A 17,366-nucleotide genomic window follows, 5' to 3' on the forward strand; every position below is an offset into this window, starting at 1 on the left:
TGCATAAATGGTTTTGGGAAAACTGGGCAGCTAGATGCAAAAGAATCAAACTAGACTACTTTCTCACAGCATATACCAAAATAAACTAAAAATGGATTAAAAACTTAAATGCAAACCTCAAACCATAAATCTCCTAGAAGAAAATGGAGGAAGTGTGCTCTTTGATATCAGTCTTAGCAATATTTTTTGGATCTGTCTCCTCAGGCAAGGGCAACAAAAGCAAAAATAAACAAATGGGACTACATCAAACTAAGAAGCTTTTGCACAGGGAAAGAATCTATCAACAAAATGGAAAGGCAGCCTACTGAATCAAAGAAAATATTTGCAACCTATAGATCTAATAAGAGGTTAATATCCAAAATATACCAAACACTCATACAACTCAATACCAAAAAAAAAAAAAAAAAAAACCCAGACAAACCCACAACCAATTAAAAAATGGGCAGAAGATGTCAGTATTCATTTTTCTAAAGAAGACATAGAGGTGGCCAACAGGATGTGAAAAGAGGCTCAAGATCACTAATCATCAGGGAAATAAGACTAAAAACCATGATGAGCTATCACCTCACACCTGTCAGAATGGCCATTATTAAAAAGACAACAAATAACAAGTGTTGGTGAAGATATTGAGAAAATGGAACACTCAGACATTGTTGGTAGGAAAGTAAATTGGTGCAGCCATTGTGTAAAACAGTACGGAGGTTCCTCAAAAATTAAAAATAGAATTAACATACAATCCAGCAATTACCCTCCTGGTTTTTTCCTAAAGAAAACAAAAACTCTAACTTGAAAACATATATGCACCCCATGTTCCTTACAGCATTATTTACAATAGCTAAGATATGGAAGCAACTTAAGTGTCCACTGATAGATGAATGGGTAAAGAAGATGTAGTATATATTTACAATGGATTGTTACTTAGCCATAAAAAAAGAAATCTTGCCATTTATGACAACATGGAAGGATCTAGATGGTATTATGCTAAGTGAAATGTCAGACAAAGACAAATACAGTATGGCTTCATTAACATGTTGAATCTAAAAATCAAAACAAACAAAAGATAACAAAATGAAAACACTCATAGATATAGAGAACAAAAGAGAGTTTCCAGAGGAGAAGGGTTGGAGGGGTGGTTGAAATAGGTGAAGAGAGGTAAGTGTTATGAACCTCCAATTATAAAAGAGATAAACCACATAGAGCATAAGGAATATGGTCAATAATATTGTAATAAGTTTGCATGATGACCATTTTATAATACATGCAAGTGTTAAATCACTACGTATTATGCCTGAAACATACATAATATTGTATGTCAACAGTATTTCAACAATAAAAATTTTAAATGCTATTTATTAAATTATTGCCCCCACCCCTCACATTTGTACAAGATTTTTATCCTCCATTTGTCAGAAAGAGAAAGACAAATACCGTATGCTAACACATATATATATGGAATCTAAAAAAAAAAAAATGGTTCTCATGAACCTAGGGACAGGACAGGAATAAAGACGCAGATGTAGACAATGAACTTGAGGACACGGGGAGGGGGAAGGGTAAGCAGGGACAAAGTGAGAAAGTAGCACTGACCTATAGACTCCCAAATATAAAATAGATGTCTAGTGGGAAGCAGCTGCATAGCACAGGGAGATCAGCTCCGTGCATTGTGACCACCTAGAGGGGTGGGATAGGGAGGGTGGCAGGGAGAGGCAAGAGGGAGGGGATATGGGGATATATGTATATGCATAGCTGATTCACTTTGTTATACAGCAGAAACTAACACTCCACTGTAAAGCAATTATACTCCAATAAAGATGTTAACCAAAAAAATCCTCCATTTAAAATCCAAATGGTACTACAGTTTCTCTACATAGTAGTTTTAACTAGGCTCTGTTAATTAGCTGGATGACATGTTGGTAAATGTTTAAAAACTGGTTTCTGAACAAAAATGAATGTGTATGTGCATGTTTATGTGTGTACGCTCATACACACATACTCATATATACATATATATTTACATATGTTGATGATAAATTTTACCTGTATAAAGGATGTATGTGGCACACAGTTTACAAATAATAAAATATACAGTACTCTTTATCACAAATTCCGTATAGCAAATTGATTCTCACAGAATGCTTTATTGGTTTTCGCTTAACTCATATTCACAGTCAACCCATGGTTGCAACTGATGAACAAATGTAGTTCCTACTTGGTATTGACTGACATTTTTTCGTTTACATTAACAGGCAAGATACAAAAAATGAGACAATAAAGATGTACTGGAACTTCATTCACTCATCAGTGACCTGAGGGAGTTCTTTGCTGATTCAGATAATGATTTTTTAATACTAGAAGAATGTTTCCTAAATTTTTATGCTATTTGCAATGAAACTACTAGAGACACAACATATTTTGAAATTTACTATGCATTACTAACTTTTCTCCATTACTTTCTCTAGTGTAGCCAAGGGCAAGCAAAGTTTTACTTCTAGTGTCAGAATATAAATATTTTAGGCTTTGCAGGCCATGCAGTCTCTGTTGTAAATATTCAGCTCTGCCATTGTTGCAGGAAAGCAGCCATAGACAAAACATAAATGGTTGGGTCTGGCTGTGTTCCAATTAAACTTACAAAAACAAGTGGCAGGCTGGATTTGGTCAGTGGCATTGTCTATCAAAATGTTCTATATTGGGGTGAGGAAACTTTCTGTAAAGAGTAGGTAGTAAATATTTTAAGCTCTGTGGGCCATATAAGGTCTATGTAGCATGTTCTTTGTTTATAACCCTTTGAAAATGTAAAACTCATTTTTAACTTGCAGGCTAGATTTGACCCACTTGCCTTAATTTGGTGATCTCTTGTATAGACAATCAACAAAACAATCAACAAAGCTTTGATTTGTAGGATTTGTCTATTTCTCTGGTGTAATTATCTCCAGGGCTGATTTTAAACTATTAATGTGATATCACTGAATCCAGATTTGGGAAGAGATATACAATAGGACACCATTATATATGTACTTCTACTATATACATAAATAATCTCAAGAGCATAGGAGAGAGTCGGGGCACTAAAATCATTATGAAATAATGAACTGTTAAACATTTTCTTGAAATATAGTTGATTTACAATGCTGTGTCTAATTTCTGCTGTACGCCAAAGTGACTCAGTTATACATATATACATATAATTTTTTTCATATTCTTTTTCATTAGGGTTTATCACAGGATATTGAATATATTTCCCTGTGCTATATAGGACCTTGTTGTTATGCAATGATGAATTTTTGCACATTTATAGCCTTTGTTTTAAAAATTATGTAATTATAATTAAATCTATTAGAATTATATTTATAATATATATTAATAAATATAATTAAATATAAATTTAATTCCAATTAAATTCATTAATAATAATATAAATTTTATACATTCAGTAGAACTTAAATTCTATTAGAATTATAAGCTGGAGATGACCTCGCTGGTGGATGGATTCTTACTCATAATCATAAGGTCCATTGTCTCAGGACTATGTCAGAGTGTGCTACGACAAAGCAGAGGAAGGGAACCATTAGAGTAGTGGGACCTGAGGTATAGATCTAAAGCAGGATCAGAGAGCCAGGGGAAATCAGAGCAGCAATCACCTTACCTGCACAGGTAGATGGCAAATGGTCTGGGGAAATTTTAGAAGTGGGGAACAAATCCATTGCCAGGCAATGACTCCCCAGCACGTTTCCAGGTACTGGGTGGGTGATTTCACATGGATCTGGTCCTATTAAGGGCTCAGCAAATACTTTATTATTAGTATTATTTTAAATAGGTAGAGAATGGGAGTCTGGGATTGAAGCCCACAGTGCTTGTTCCACTGAATCAGAAAGGAAACTGCAGCTCCTAATGAGGCTCTCAGCTCTGGAATGCCAAAGGGCCAAGCCCACTAGGCTCCTTTGTGGGCATAAACAACCCAGCTACCCAGGGTGCAAATGAAGGATGACTGTGTGCTCATACACAAATTAACAGGCAGGTTCATTCCACTCCAGCTCTAAGCAGAGAGCAGCCACTGTTTGTGGCAGCAGCATACATTATAGCTCCAAGGTTTCCACCCACAATAATGCCTTGTCACAACAGCATCGGGAAACTTGGCTTAGTGAATAGGAGTGAATGCCAGACAAAGCCAAACAGGGTCTATCTCCTATTCCCTGATGTTTCTCTTTGTTCATTCTTGGTCTCTGACAAGCTGCATCTGAAAGTAAAGAATTAATCCCTAGCAAATCCTGCAACACAACTGTGTATGGGGAAGAGGGCTTCTTTACTCAGCAGCCAGCGAGAATGTCATTCCAAGTGTAGGGGTTAAAGGAGAAGTGTCAGGCAGCCCTGAGGAGAAAGGGACTGCTCCTGGGAAACAATAATCTATTGCAAATCTTGCCCAGGATGCAGCTTAGTTGTGCAGTAATAGCAAAACCTCTGGCCCAGGAAAAAGAAGTGAGCTGCAAGGGGACAGAAAATGTGATATTAGAGATAAAAAGTAAAGACAGACCAGTGACAGCATGGAAAGAGCTGAGATACTAAATTTAGGGTTGTTGTACATCGGTGATTGGCTTTAGAGAAATTCGTGGACAGGACTGGTCCTACATGTCCCAAGGAGTGGCTAGGGCGTCCTTGAAGACTGGAAGCAGGTTTCCTTGTGTGGACAAAGAATGTCACCTGCCATACCAGTAAACACAGGATGTTGCAACCATCAAGTCACCAGCCACTGCAGTCACCCTGACTGTGCACCCTGAGGGGATTCAGGATGGGAAAGCACAGGATACCGGCCCTAGATAGTTAAGGTGCATATCAAAGGAATGATTTCAATGAGCCCAGATTCTTGCATCTTCCCGTACATAGAAAAGCTCTAAATTCATTAACTTGAGATGTTCGGTTTTTCTTTAATTAACAGTAATCTTTGCATGTGCCAACTACTTGATATTTGTTACAAAAATTCCTATAGATCCTGGCTCCTCGCTTACCTCTTTGGAGCAAACCCTCAGAGCTATCTAAGAGTCTGCCTCCCTGGGCTTATGTCCTCAGCAAGTCCATGGAATAAAACAAATAAAATTCTCAACTTTTAGGTTGTATTTTTTTTTCAGTGGACACTTGCCTTAAGTAATGCTAATGCAATTTTAGGAGACTGGAGCTTTCCTAGAAAAAAAAAATCCAATCTACATAAGCAATCCAGACATTAAACAGACATTTTCATCTTTTTCTATAGCATTGTAATAGAGGTACTTAGAAGGTGGATGGGGCAGAATGTTACTGCTTCAAAGCAAAATTTCATCCAGGTGAACTCTGTAGAATAAGCTAAAAGATAGAGCATCTGTGCCTAAATATATAGGTCTGGCCCTCCCTACCTTCTTCTACAAAACCACTCCAATACTCCCAACTTCCTTCCCCATCTCAGTGCATGATGATTAAGCTGAGAACCTGGAAAACATCTCAGCAGTCTCCAGGTTAAACTCCCACAAGTGGTCGGTAACTAAAGCCTGTCCGTTCTACCATTTACATTTTATTCCTACTTGTAGCCTTTGAGTCAACCAGATTCCACTTCCCTCTCAAGGACTTGCTTCTCAGCTGAATCGTTTCTGACTTCCCTTCTGGAGTCTCACCTACTCTTCATCCTTCCAACTATTGACAGAGTGATCTCACATGAACCTTTGATCACTTGCTAGTCATCTTTAAAGATAAACTTAAATTCATGGTAGGGTTCACAAGGCACTTTGCTATCTGGTTTCTGCCAAGGTGCCACCTCAGTTGCATCCACCTTCCCCATTTTCCTTTTTCCCACTCCATCTCCAGGCCAGTTTGCATTTCTTTTTTTTTTTTAATTTCATTTTAATTGGAGTATAATTGCTTTACAAGGTTGTGTTACTTTCTGCTGTACAATGAAGTGAGTCAGCTATATGTATACGTATATCCCCTTCCTCTTGGACCTCCTTCCCACCACCCCCATCCCACCCATCTAGGTCATCACAGAACACTGAGCTGAGCTTCCTGTGCTGTATAGCATATTCCCACTAGCTATCTATTTTATGCATGGTAGTGTATATATGTCAATCCGAATCTCCCAGCACGTCCCACCCTCTCCTTCCCACTCTGTGTCCACATGTTCTCTACATCTGCATCTCTATTCCTGCCCTGCAAATAGGTTCATCTGTACCATTTTTCTAGATCCCACATATATCTGTTAATATACGATATTTGTTTTTCTCTTTCTGTCTTACTTCACTCTGTATGACAGACTCTAGGTCCATCCACATCTCTACAAATGACTCAATTTCGTTTCTTTTTATGGATGAGTAATATTCTGTTGTCTATATGTACCACTTCATCTTTATCCATTCATCTGTCAGTGGACATTTAAGTTGCTTCCATGTCCTGGCTATTTTAAATAGTGCTGCAATGAACATTAGAGTACATGTATCTTTTTGAATTATGTTTTTCTCGGCATATAAGCCCAGGAGTGGGATTGCTGGGTCATATGGTAGTTCTGTTTTTAGTTTTTTAAGGAACATCCATACTGTTCTCTACAGTGGCTGTATCAATTTACTTTTCCACCAACAGTGAAAGAAGGTTCCCTTTTCTCCACACCCTCTCCAGCATTTATTTTTTGTAGAATTTTAGATGATGGCCATTCTGACTCATGTGAGGTGATACCTCACTGTAGTTTTGATATGAATTTCTCTAATAATTAGTGATGTTGAGGATCCTTTCATGTGCCCCATGGCCATCTGTATGTCTTCCTTGGAGAGATTTCTATTTAGGTCTTCTGCTCATATTTTTTTATTGGGTTGTTTGTTTTTTTGATATTGAGCTCCATGAGCTCTTTGTATATTTTGGAGATTAATCCTTCGTCTGTTGCTTCATTTGCAAATATTTTCTCCCATTCTGAGGGTTGTATTTTCATTTTGTTTATGTTTTCATTTGCTGTGCAAAAGCTTTTAAATTTCATTAGGTCCCATTTGTTTATTTTTGTTTTTTATTTTCATTACTCCAGGAGGTGTGTCAAGAAGTATCTTGCTGTAATTTATGTCAAAGAGTTTTTCCTATGTTTTCCTCTAAAAGTTGTATAGTGTCTGGTCTTAAATTTAGGTCTTTAATCCATTTTGAGTTTATTTTTGTGTATGGTGTTAGGGAGTGTTCTAATTTCATTTTGTTACATGTAGCTGTCCAGTCTTCCCAGCACCTCTTATTGAAGATGCTGTCTTTTCTCCATTGTAAGTTCTTGCCTCCTTTGTCATAAATTAGTTGAGTACAACTGCATGGGTTTATCTCTGGGCTTTCTATCCTGTGCTACTGATCTATATTTCTGTTTCTGTGCCACTACTATACTGTCTTGATTACTATAGCTTTGTAATATAGTTTGAAGTTGGTGAGCCTTATTCCTCCAGCTCTGTTTTCCTTTTTCAAGATTGCTTTGGATATTCAGAGTCTTTTTTGTTTCCATAAAAATTGTAATTTTTTTTGTTTTAATTCTGTGAAGAATGCCATTGGTAATTTGATAGGGATTGCACTGAATCTGTAGATTGCTCTGAGTAGTATAGTCATTTTCACAATTTTGTTTCTTCCAATACAAGAACATGATATATCTCTCCATCTGTTTGTGTCACCTTTGATTTCTTTCATCAGTGTTTTATAGTTTTCTGAGTACAAGTCTTTCACCTCCTTAGATAGATTTATTCCTAGGTATTTTATTCTTTTTGTTGTGATGGTAAATGGGATAGTTCCCTTAATTTCCCTATCTGATCTTTTGTTGTTAGTGTTTAGGAACGTGAGAGATTTCTCTGCATTAATTTTGTATCCTGCAACTTTACCAAATTCATTGGTTAGCTCTAGTAGTTTTCTGGTGGCATCTTTAGGATTTTCTACATATAGTATCATGTCATCTGAAAACAGTGACAGTTTTACTTCTTTTCCAATTTGGATTCCTTTTATTTCTTTTTCTTCTCTGATTGCCATGGCTAGGACTTCCAATTAAAGTTTGTGAGAGTGGACATCCTTGTCTTGTTCCTGATTTTAGATGGAATGCTTTCAGTTTTTCACCATTGAGAATGATGTTGGCTGTGGGTTTGTCATATATGGCCTTTATTATGTTGAGATAGTTTCCCTCTATACCCATTTTCTGGAGAGTTCTTTTACCAATTTGTTAATATGGTGTATCACATTGATTGATTTGCGTATGTTGAAGAATTCTTGCATTCCTGGGACAAATCCCACTTGATTGTGGTGTATGATCCTTTTAATGTGTTGTTGTATTCTGTTTGCTAATATTTTGCTGAGGATTTTTGCATCTATTTTCATCAGTGATATTGGTCTGTAATTTTCTTTTCTTGTGATATCTTTGTCTGGTTTTGGTATCAGTGTGGTGGTGGCCTCACAGAATGCATTTGGGAGTGTTCCTCTCTCTGAAATTTTTTGGAAGAGTTTGAGAATGACAGGTGTTAGCTCTTCTGTAAATGTTTGATAGAATTCACCTGTGAAACCATCTTGTCCTGGACTTTTGTTTGTTGGAAGATTTTTAATTCAGTTTCAATTTCAATATCTGTAATTGGTCCGTTTATATTTTCTAATTCTTCCTGGTTCAATCTTGGAAGGTTGTACTTTTCCAAGAATTTGTCCATTTCTTTCAGGTTGTCCATTTTATTGTCATATAGTTGTTTGTATTAGCCTCTTATTTTCTTTTGTATTTCTGTGGTGTCAGTTGTAATCTCTCCTTTTTCATTTCTAATTTTATTGATTTGAATCCACTCCCTTTGTTTCTTGATGAGTCTGGCTAAAGGTTTATCAATTTTGTTTATCTTCTCAAAAAACCAGCTTTCAGTTTTATTGATTTTTGCTATTGTTTTCTTTGTTTCTATTTCATTTATTTCTGCTCTGATTTTATGATTTCTTTCCTTCTACTAATTTTGGGTTTTCTTTGTTCTTCTTTTTCTAGTTGCTTGAGATGTAAGCTTAGATTGTTTATTTGAGATTTTTCTTGTTTCTTGAGGTGAACTTGAATTGCTATGAACTTCACCTTTAGAAGAGTTTTTGCTGAGTCCCATAGGTTTTGGATCATTGTGTTTTCATTGACATTTGTTTCTAGGTATTTTTTGATTTCCTCTTTGATTTCTTCAGTGATCTCTTGGTTATTTAGCAGCACACTATTTAGCCTCCCTGTTTTTGTGTTTTTTTAAGGTTTTTCCAGTAATTGATTTCTAATCTTATAGCACTATGGTCAGAAAAGATGTTTGATAAAATTTCAATTTTCTTAAATTTTCTGAGGCTTGATTTGTGACCCAAGATGTGATCTACCCTGGAGAATGTTTCATGTGCACTTGAGAAGAAAGTGTAATCTGCCACTTTTCCATGGACTGTCCTACAAATAGAAATTAAATCTGTCTGGTCTATTGTGTCATTCAAAGCTTGTGTTTCCTTATTTATTTTCTGTTTGGATGATCTGCCCATTGGTGTAAGTGGGGTGTTAAATTTCCTCCCTATTATTGTGTTACTGTTGATGTCCCCTTTTATGGTTGTTAGCATTTTCCTTATATATTGAGGTTCAGTTTTGGAAAAATATTTATAATTATTATACCTTCTTCTTGGATTGATCCCTTGATCATTATGTAGTGTCCTTCCTTATCTCATGTAACAGTATTAATTTATTTATTTTTAATTATTATTATTTTTAAAATAAATTTATTTCTTTATTTTTGGCTGCATTGTATCTTCGTTTTGGTTCTTTGTTTCTGTGTATGAGCTTTCTCTAGTTGCAGTGAGCAGAGGCTACACTTCATTGCATTCCATGGGCTTCTCACTGTGGTGGCTTCTCTTGTTGTGGAACTTGGGCTCTAGGCATGTGGGTTTCAGTAGTTGTGGCCCACAGGCTCAGTTGTTGTGGCACATGGGCTTAGTTTCTCCATGGCATGTGGGATCTTTCCAGACCAAGGATTGAACACATGTCCACTGCACTGGTAGGTAGATTCTTAACAACTGTGCCACCAGGGAAGTCTTATAACAGTATTTACTTTAAAGTCTATTTTATCTGTTATGAGTATTGCTACTGACTGCTGAGTATCAGCATTCTTCTGATTTCCATTTGCATGAATATCTTTTTCCATTCCTTCACTTTCAGTCTGTATGTGTCCCTAGGTCTGAAATGGGTCTCTTTGTAGACAGCATATATATGGATATTGTTTTTTATCCATTCAGCCAGTCTGTGTCTTTTGCTTGGGGCATTTAATCCATTTACATTTAAGGTAATTATTGATATGTTTGTGCCTATTACCATTTTCTTAATATTTTAGGTTTGTTTTTGTGGGTTTTTTTCTTCTCTAGTGTTTCCTTCTCAGAGAAGTTTCTTTAGCATTTGTTGTAAAGCTGGTTTAGTGGTGCTGAATTCTCTTTGCTTTTGCTTGTCTATCAAGCTTTTGATTACTCTGTCAAATCTGAATTAGATCCTTGATGGATAGAGTAATCTTGATTGCAGGTTCTTTTCTTTCATCACTTTAAATGGATCCTGTCACTCCCTTCTGTCCTGCAGAATTTCTGCTGAAAGATCAGCTGATAACTTTCTGGGGATTCCCTTGTATATTACTTGTTGCTTTTCCCTTGCTGCTTTTAATATTTTTCTTTGACTTTAATTTTTGTTAGTTTGATTAATATGTGTCTTGGTGTGTTTCTCCTAGGGTTTTTCCTGTATGGGTCTCTCTGTGCTTCCTGGACTTGAGTGGCTATTTCCTTTCCCATGTTAGGGAAGTTTTTGACTATAATTTCTTTGAATACTTTCCCAGACCCTTTCTCTTTCTCTTCTTCTTCTGGGACCCCTATAATTCGAATGTTGGTGTGTTTAGTGTTGTCCCAGAGGTCTCTGAAATTGTCTCCAGTTCTTTTCATTCTTTTTTTCTTTATTCTGCCCCTCGGCAATTATTTCCACCATTCTGTCTTCCAGCTCACTTATTCGTTCTTCTGCTTCAATTATTCTGCTACTGATTCCTTCTAGTGTATTTTTTATTTCAGTTATTGTGTTTTTCATCTCTGTCTGTTTGGTTTTTAGTTCTTCAAGGTCTTTGCTAAACATTTCTTGTATTGTCTCAATCCATGCCTCCATTCGGTTTCTGAGATTTTGGATCATATTTACTGTCATTACTCTGAATCTTTTTCATGTTGGTTTTCTATTTCCTCTTCATTATTTAATCTTGTAGGTTTTTACCTTGCTTCTTCACCTGTAACATATTTTTTGTTGTCTCATTTTTTTTCTTTTGATGGGTGGAACTATGTTCCGGTCTTACTAGTTGTTTGGCCTGAGGGTTCCAGCACTGGTGTTTGTAGGCTGTTGGGTAGAGCTGGGTCTTGGTGCTGAGATGAGGACCTCTGGAAAGTCTCATTTCAATGAATATTCCCTGGGGTCTGAGGTTCTCTGTTAGTCCAGTGGTTCAGACTCTGTGCTCCCACAACAGGAGCTCAGGCCCAACCCCTGGCCCATGAACCAAGATCCTGCAAGCTGTGAGGGGTGGCAAAAAACAAAACAAAACAAAACACAAAGAGCAGAACAATAACAGAGTAAAAACTAAATAAGATTAGAAAACTAACAGATATGTTAGAAAAAATAACATATAAATGAAACAATGATGGAAAGTAAAAGAGAAACACAATAGCAAAAGAGAGAAAAAAACTTTAAAAAGGCCAGAAAAGGCCTTGCCTGTAGAGGTTGGGGCTCAGGCAGGGGTAGAATTTCAGTGGGGTTGTGGTCTAGGCTTAGGACCCATGTTGCTGGAAAAGGCCCTGGGGGGGTGTGGGCAGGCCTTTGGCTCAGCAAGACTGGAGGGGCCCTGGAGTGCCTCCGGCTTCAGAGTTTGGATAATCAGGCCCAGAACCTCAGTAGGTTCCCCATTCGCCTCTCCTTTTCTTCTCCCCCACAACTATGCCCCCAGGACCCATGTAGCTGGAGGGAACCCTGAAGATTGGAGGATCCAGCCTGGGACCCCAGCAGGCTTCCTGGGCCCAAGTGGGCAGGGGAAATGCCAGCCATGTTCCCCCTCAATCCTCTGAACTCCTCAGGGTCCCTCAAGGCATGGGAACCCCTCCCTTACCCCATCTACCCCTCAGGGGTGCCAGTCCTATCCGACCTCCACTTCTCCTCCCCCCTCATTACCCCCTCACATCCTACCCAGTTGCTTGGGGGTTCCTCCTGTTCCCTTGGGTGTTGAGGTCCCCCACCAGGGTCTGGTAGGTGCCCTAGTTGTGGGGAGATGTGAACTCCACATCCTCCTACTCCACCATTTTGACTCTGCCCCCAACATGCAGTTTGCATTTCAACAATATTGAATTGCTGGTAGATTTAGGTGGCTTGGCACATGCTATTCTTTTTCTTTGAATGTCCTTCCTTTGTTTTTCTCTCTCATCTTGAATTGGATTCCTGTGCTGTAGAACTCAACAGTAACAATCTTTCACTCTCTAACCCAGGCAGAGATTCTTAAAACAGGTCATGCCTCTTTTCTATAAAAAGAAGTACTGCCTCAATACACATAAATCCTAGTCTGGAAAGATACTTACAAGTGATGCTTTGCTAGGGAGAAGTTGGGGAATTTTTTAAGGCAAAACCAATACATTTCTTAAGGAAATGAAAAAAAGGTATTTTCGGGCTTCCCTGGTGGCGCAGTGGTTGGGAGTCCGCCTGCCGAGGCACGGAACACGGGTTCGTGCCCTGGTCCGGGAAGATCCCACATGCCGCGGAGCGGCTGGGCCCGTGAGCCATGGCCGCTGAGCCTGCGCGTCCGGAGCCTGTGCTCCGCAACGGGGAGAGGCCATGACAGTGAGAGGCCCGCGTACCGTGTAAAAAAAAAAAAAAAGAAAAAGTATTTTCATTTTTAAAGATGTAAAGTCTGAGGCATGGATCACACAAATATCTATTAACTGCCTGTAGATGATTATATCCTAAGAAGTGGCAAAAGATGAAAAAGAACAAGTTGTTTGAAGATTTTATTCAGTATAAAGTGGGAAATTTTAAAAATTCTTGAATAATGGAGTGACATATCATATATTTTTTATGTTTTATTTATATATTTTTCACATAGTAAAATTGCTTTTTAAAAATTTGGGGTTATTTTTTTGAGATATTTTGGATATTATCAACCCGTTATCAAATATATGATTTGCCAATATTTCCTCCTATTCCTTAGGCTGCATTCACTCTGTTGACAGTGTCCTTTGATATGCAACAGTTTTAATTTTGATGAAGTCCAACATCTATTTTTTCTTTTATTGTCTTTGCTTTTGTTATGAAGATTTTCCCTTACATTTTCTTCTCAGAGTTCTATAGTTTTAGCTCTTACATTTGGGTCTTTAACCCATTTGGGGTTAATTTTTCTTTATACTTTAAGATAAGGGTCCAACTTCATTCCTCTGCATGTGAATATCCAGTTTTCCCAACATAGGTAGTGGAAAAGACTGTTCTTCCCCCATTGAATGGTCTTGGAACCATTGTAGGAAACCATCTGACCATATACACAAGGGTGTACATCTGGGCTCTTTATTCTATTCCATTGGTCTATGTGTTTGTCCTTATGCCAGTACCACATGTTTTGATTACCATCACTTTGTTCTGTTTTAAAGGATTTTATTGCTTAAAGGAGGGGTATTTGTGATCTTATCTCTGGGATAACCAACTTGGACAAATCATCTTGGTCAGATACATGAATGCCATTATTCTAAACCCAGAGACTAGAGGTCCAGATAGAGGAAATGGGTGAGTTCACTAAAGGAAATAGTCAGTCTACTGTCATGGAAGGAAGCCAGACTGGAGCTGTGTAGGCTGCTCCTTGGCCTTGCTGCCATTAAATGAATGAGACCTTTTGTTATCAGCTCTGGATCTGACCATCAGTCAGGAGACTTGTATTTTCTGGAACAACATGTGTGCTGATTTATGTATAGTATATCATAATAAGTCAGAGACATTGAAGGCATTGCACCAAACTAAAGCTAGAGATTGATAGTGCTGCCCTGAAGAGGGGAGGTATCAATCACCCAAATAGTCCTTGTCACCAGAGTGGCATGGTTTGCCTGGTGAGAGGGGCAGAGATCAAGACCAGCCTGTAACTCAAAGCCAAGCTCCAGGAAACTTCCTCAAGAAGCTAAAGGTAAAGCGATCCTTCATATCAACTTCTCTCAGGGCAAGATTTCCAGGTGAAATTCAGTTATAAATCCTGATCAGGTCTACAATCCCATCACAACTTTCTTTGGCATATTTGGGATACAGAAGGAAAAAATATTTAAAAAAGGGAGCTTATAAGGGACTCTGTCCTATGTTCCCCTATATGTCTTTGTTATAAGAAGATGTTCAGAGTCCTTTGTTGGATAACTTCCTGTCGAGCAATGGTTTGTATCTAGAAATACAACATGATTCCCTGAGGTGAGGGGTGTGTGTGTGTGTGGGGAAATCATTACATGGTTAGAATTTTCAGGGACCTTTTGGTGATCTTTCCTGAAGATCTTTCAAGCAACGTCAATCAATGTAATGTTTTCATATTCTTGACTTTCTAAATGTCTGAGCACATTGTCATAGAGTCTGGAAATGTCAGTAATGGCAGGATCTAATTTGATATATGTATATGTTGTTGATACCAGAAGACCAGTGATCAGAGACAGGAGGCAATTTCCTCCAAGCCATGTGTCTTGGTACGTGGGTAATGAAGCCACTTAATTACACTCTTAAATGACTAAGTAACATAATTAAATATGTTGGTGTTATTGAAATTCTACCCCTCTCCCAAGACTCCTATATCCCCTAATAATAGGAAGGACTATATGTGTATGGACTATACACTGTAGAAGGCATAAAAAAATGTAGCTACTGTCTACATATACTGCATACAGTACACATGCACTGTACATGTAACTACAGTGTAAAGCCACTCTTTTGTTCTTGGATCCTTTGTCCCTTCCATTCTGAACTCTTTTTTCTCAATTCCGCCCTTCTCACCTTTCCTTCCTTATCCCTCCTATCTTCCTTTCAAAGTCAGTGTCCTAGGACATCTTCTGTACCAGCTTTCACAAAGTCACACCCACCTAAGTTTACTGTCTCTGACCCCCACACTTCTGACTGTAGTCCTCCCAGCTTGTCCCAGTTTAGTTAGTCTGGTCTCTGACCTCTGGATCTCTCACTTTCCCTGAAAAACTGTGTCATGAGTATGTCTGGATGGTGTATTTGACATTATGAATAAGTACCCCAACCCAGCGAAACATAACAAAGCCAACACAGATCTTAGCAAGATCTTGTAATGCTTCACTAAAAAATGTGCTTGATTAGAGGTATTTGGGTATCTAAGTGGGCTTGGGAGAGGCTGTTCTGGAGAAAAGCTTTAAAGAGCTCTTCAGAGACCATTCTCTGGGTCAACCCTACTCTTCCTGTGCATTGACCACCTAGGATTGTGTTGAAAGGGGAAGGTCATTGAGAAGGCTCAGGTGGTCATCATAATTTACAAAGTCTTACATTGATTCTCAACTTTAGCTGCACGTTAGAATTAGCTGGAGGATTTAACCCATACCAAAGCCCAGATCACATTCCAGTCCAATTAAATCAGAAGCTCTGAGGGCAAAACGCAAGTGTCAGTACATTTAAAGCTTTCCTAGGTGAAAGCATGTCAACTATAGACAGAAGCTACTGTTTGTAATTCACAATAGCAGAAAAGAAAGAGGAAGAGAATGAGAGAAATACCAATAATGTAATTGCCATGCACTGATCAAATTCTGGGCTATGGGCTAAGCACTTTATAAGACAATAAAACTTTATTTTCTTTAATATTTGTAACAATGTTATGAGATTGGTAATAATAGCTTCATTTTAGAGGTGAGGAAAGTGAGGATCAAAAAAAAAAAAGGAAGTTAAATAAGTTAGTCAGGGTCATACAACTGTCAAGAGGCAGAGCTCAGTAAACAACAACAACCATAACTAATGGGTCTATTTGATTCCAAAGATGACGCAATCTTGGGAATCCCCTGGTAGTCCAGTGGTTAGGACTCCATGCTTCCACTGCCAGGAGGCCCTGCTTTGATCCCTGGTTGGGAAACTAAGATCCCACAAGCCATACAGTGTGGCCAAAAAAAAAAAAATTAAAAAATGAGATACTAAATAATTTTTAAAGAAAGATGATGTAATCTTAACTCCCATCTCCATACCTTGTTCCTTCTCTCTTCTTGTCAGTCTGCTGCTCTTGAAGGATGCTGAAGAAATGGCCACAGGGGTAGGAAGCAGGCTGATAAAACTACCTAGCTCCAGACAATGTGTGACCATTCATAACAAACAAAGACAACTCAGAGGACAAAACCAAAAGCACACAGGACAGAGCTGAGGACCACGGAGGGTTATTTCAGGTTGGAATCTAATCAAGGATTCCCTCTGATTTTGCTAGGCTGGATTTCAAAACTGCTTGTATTATCAACTCCTTTAATTTCCCCCTTATTTGGGTTGGAATGTCCATACTTATATTCCTAATCATTGTATGCTGGGAATATTTAGAGAGGATAACAGGTCTCTTCAGTTTCACAGGCCCACAGATGGAGAGAAATGACATTTAATGGGGTACATGTAGAAGCCTCATCCATACCTAATTTAGCTGATGAGATTTTGGACCGTTGAGCTCATGAGTTTTAGATGAGATTTTGAACTTTGATACTTTAATGGCATGAGATCCTTGGGAACCTTGGGAGGCTGTAAATGTATTTTTCATATTGGGTAGGCAGAAGTTATGAGGACCACAGGGCAGAATGTGGTAGGCAGAATTCTATGATGCTGTCATTATTCCTGTCCCCCGGTGTTTCTCCCATGATTATATCACATGGCAAAGGCAGTTTTCATATGTAATTAAGGTTACTAATCAGTTAAAATTAAAATAAGGACATTATCTGGGTCAGCCCAACCTAATCACATGAACCCCTTAAAAGAGCAAAGTTCTTTCCAGTGAGAGAGGCTCTCTGTTGCTGATCTAGAGGGGGCTATTGGGTAAGGACCCAAGGGTGACCTAAAGGAACTGAGAACAGTCCCCAGTCAAACAGATTATGCAATTTTTAATCAGAGAAGATGATCATACCTAAATTAATACAGCAGAAAGTACATTACAGCTTAAAAAAAAGTCACTGTAGCAGCTGTACAGGGAAGCTGACTTGAGGATGGTAAAAGAAAAACCATCTGGCAACCCAACTGCACCTTAAGCACAGGTGACCCTAGAGGAATCTGGAGATGGTGGTAAACTGAAGCTAATAAGAGCAACAACACATCCCAATCTTAGATCAACTGTTAACCAGCTTGATATTCTCCACATTACCAACCTAGTAGAAGAGGCACGCTCATTTCTAGACCTGAG

This window comes from Stenella coeruleoalba (assembly GCF_951394435.1).
Source record: "Stenella coeruleoalba genome assembly, chromosome: 6".
In the NCBI taxonomy this organism is placed as follows: Eukaryota; Metazoa; Chordata; class Mammalia; order Artiodactyla; family Delphinidae; genus Stenella; species Stenella coeruleoalba.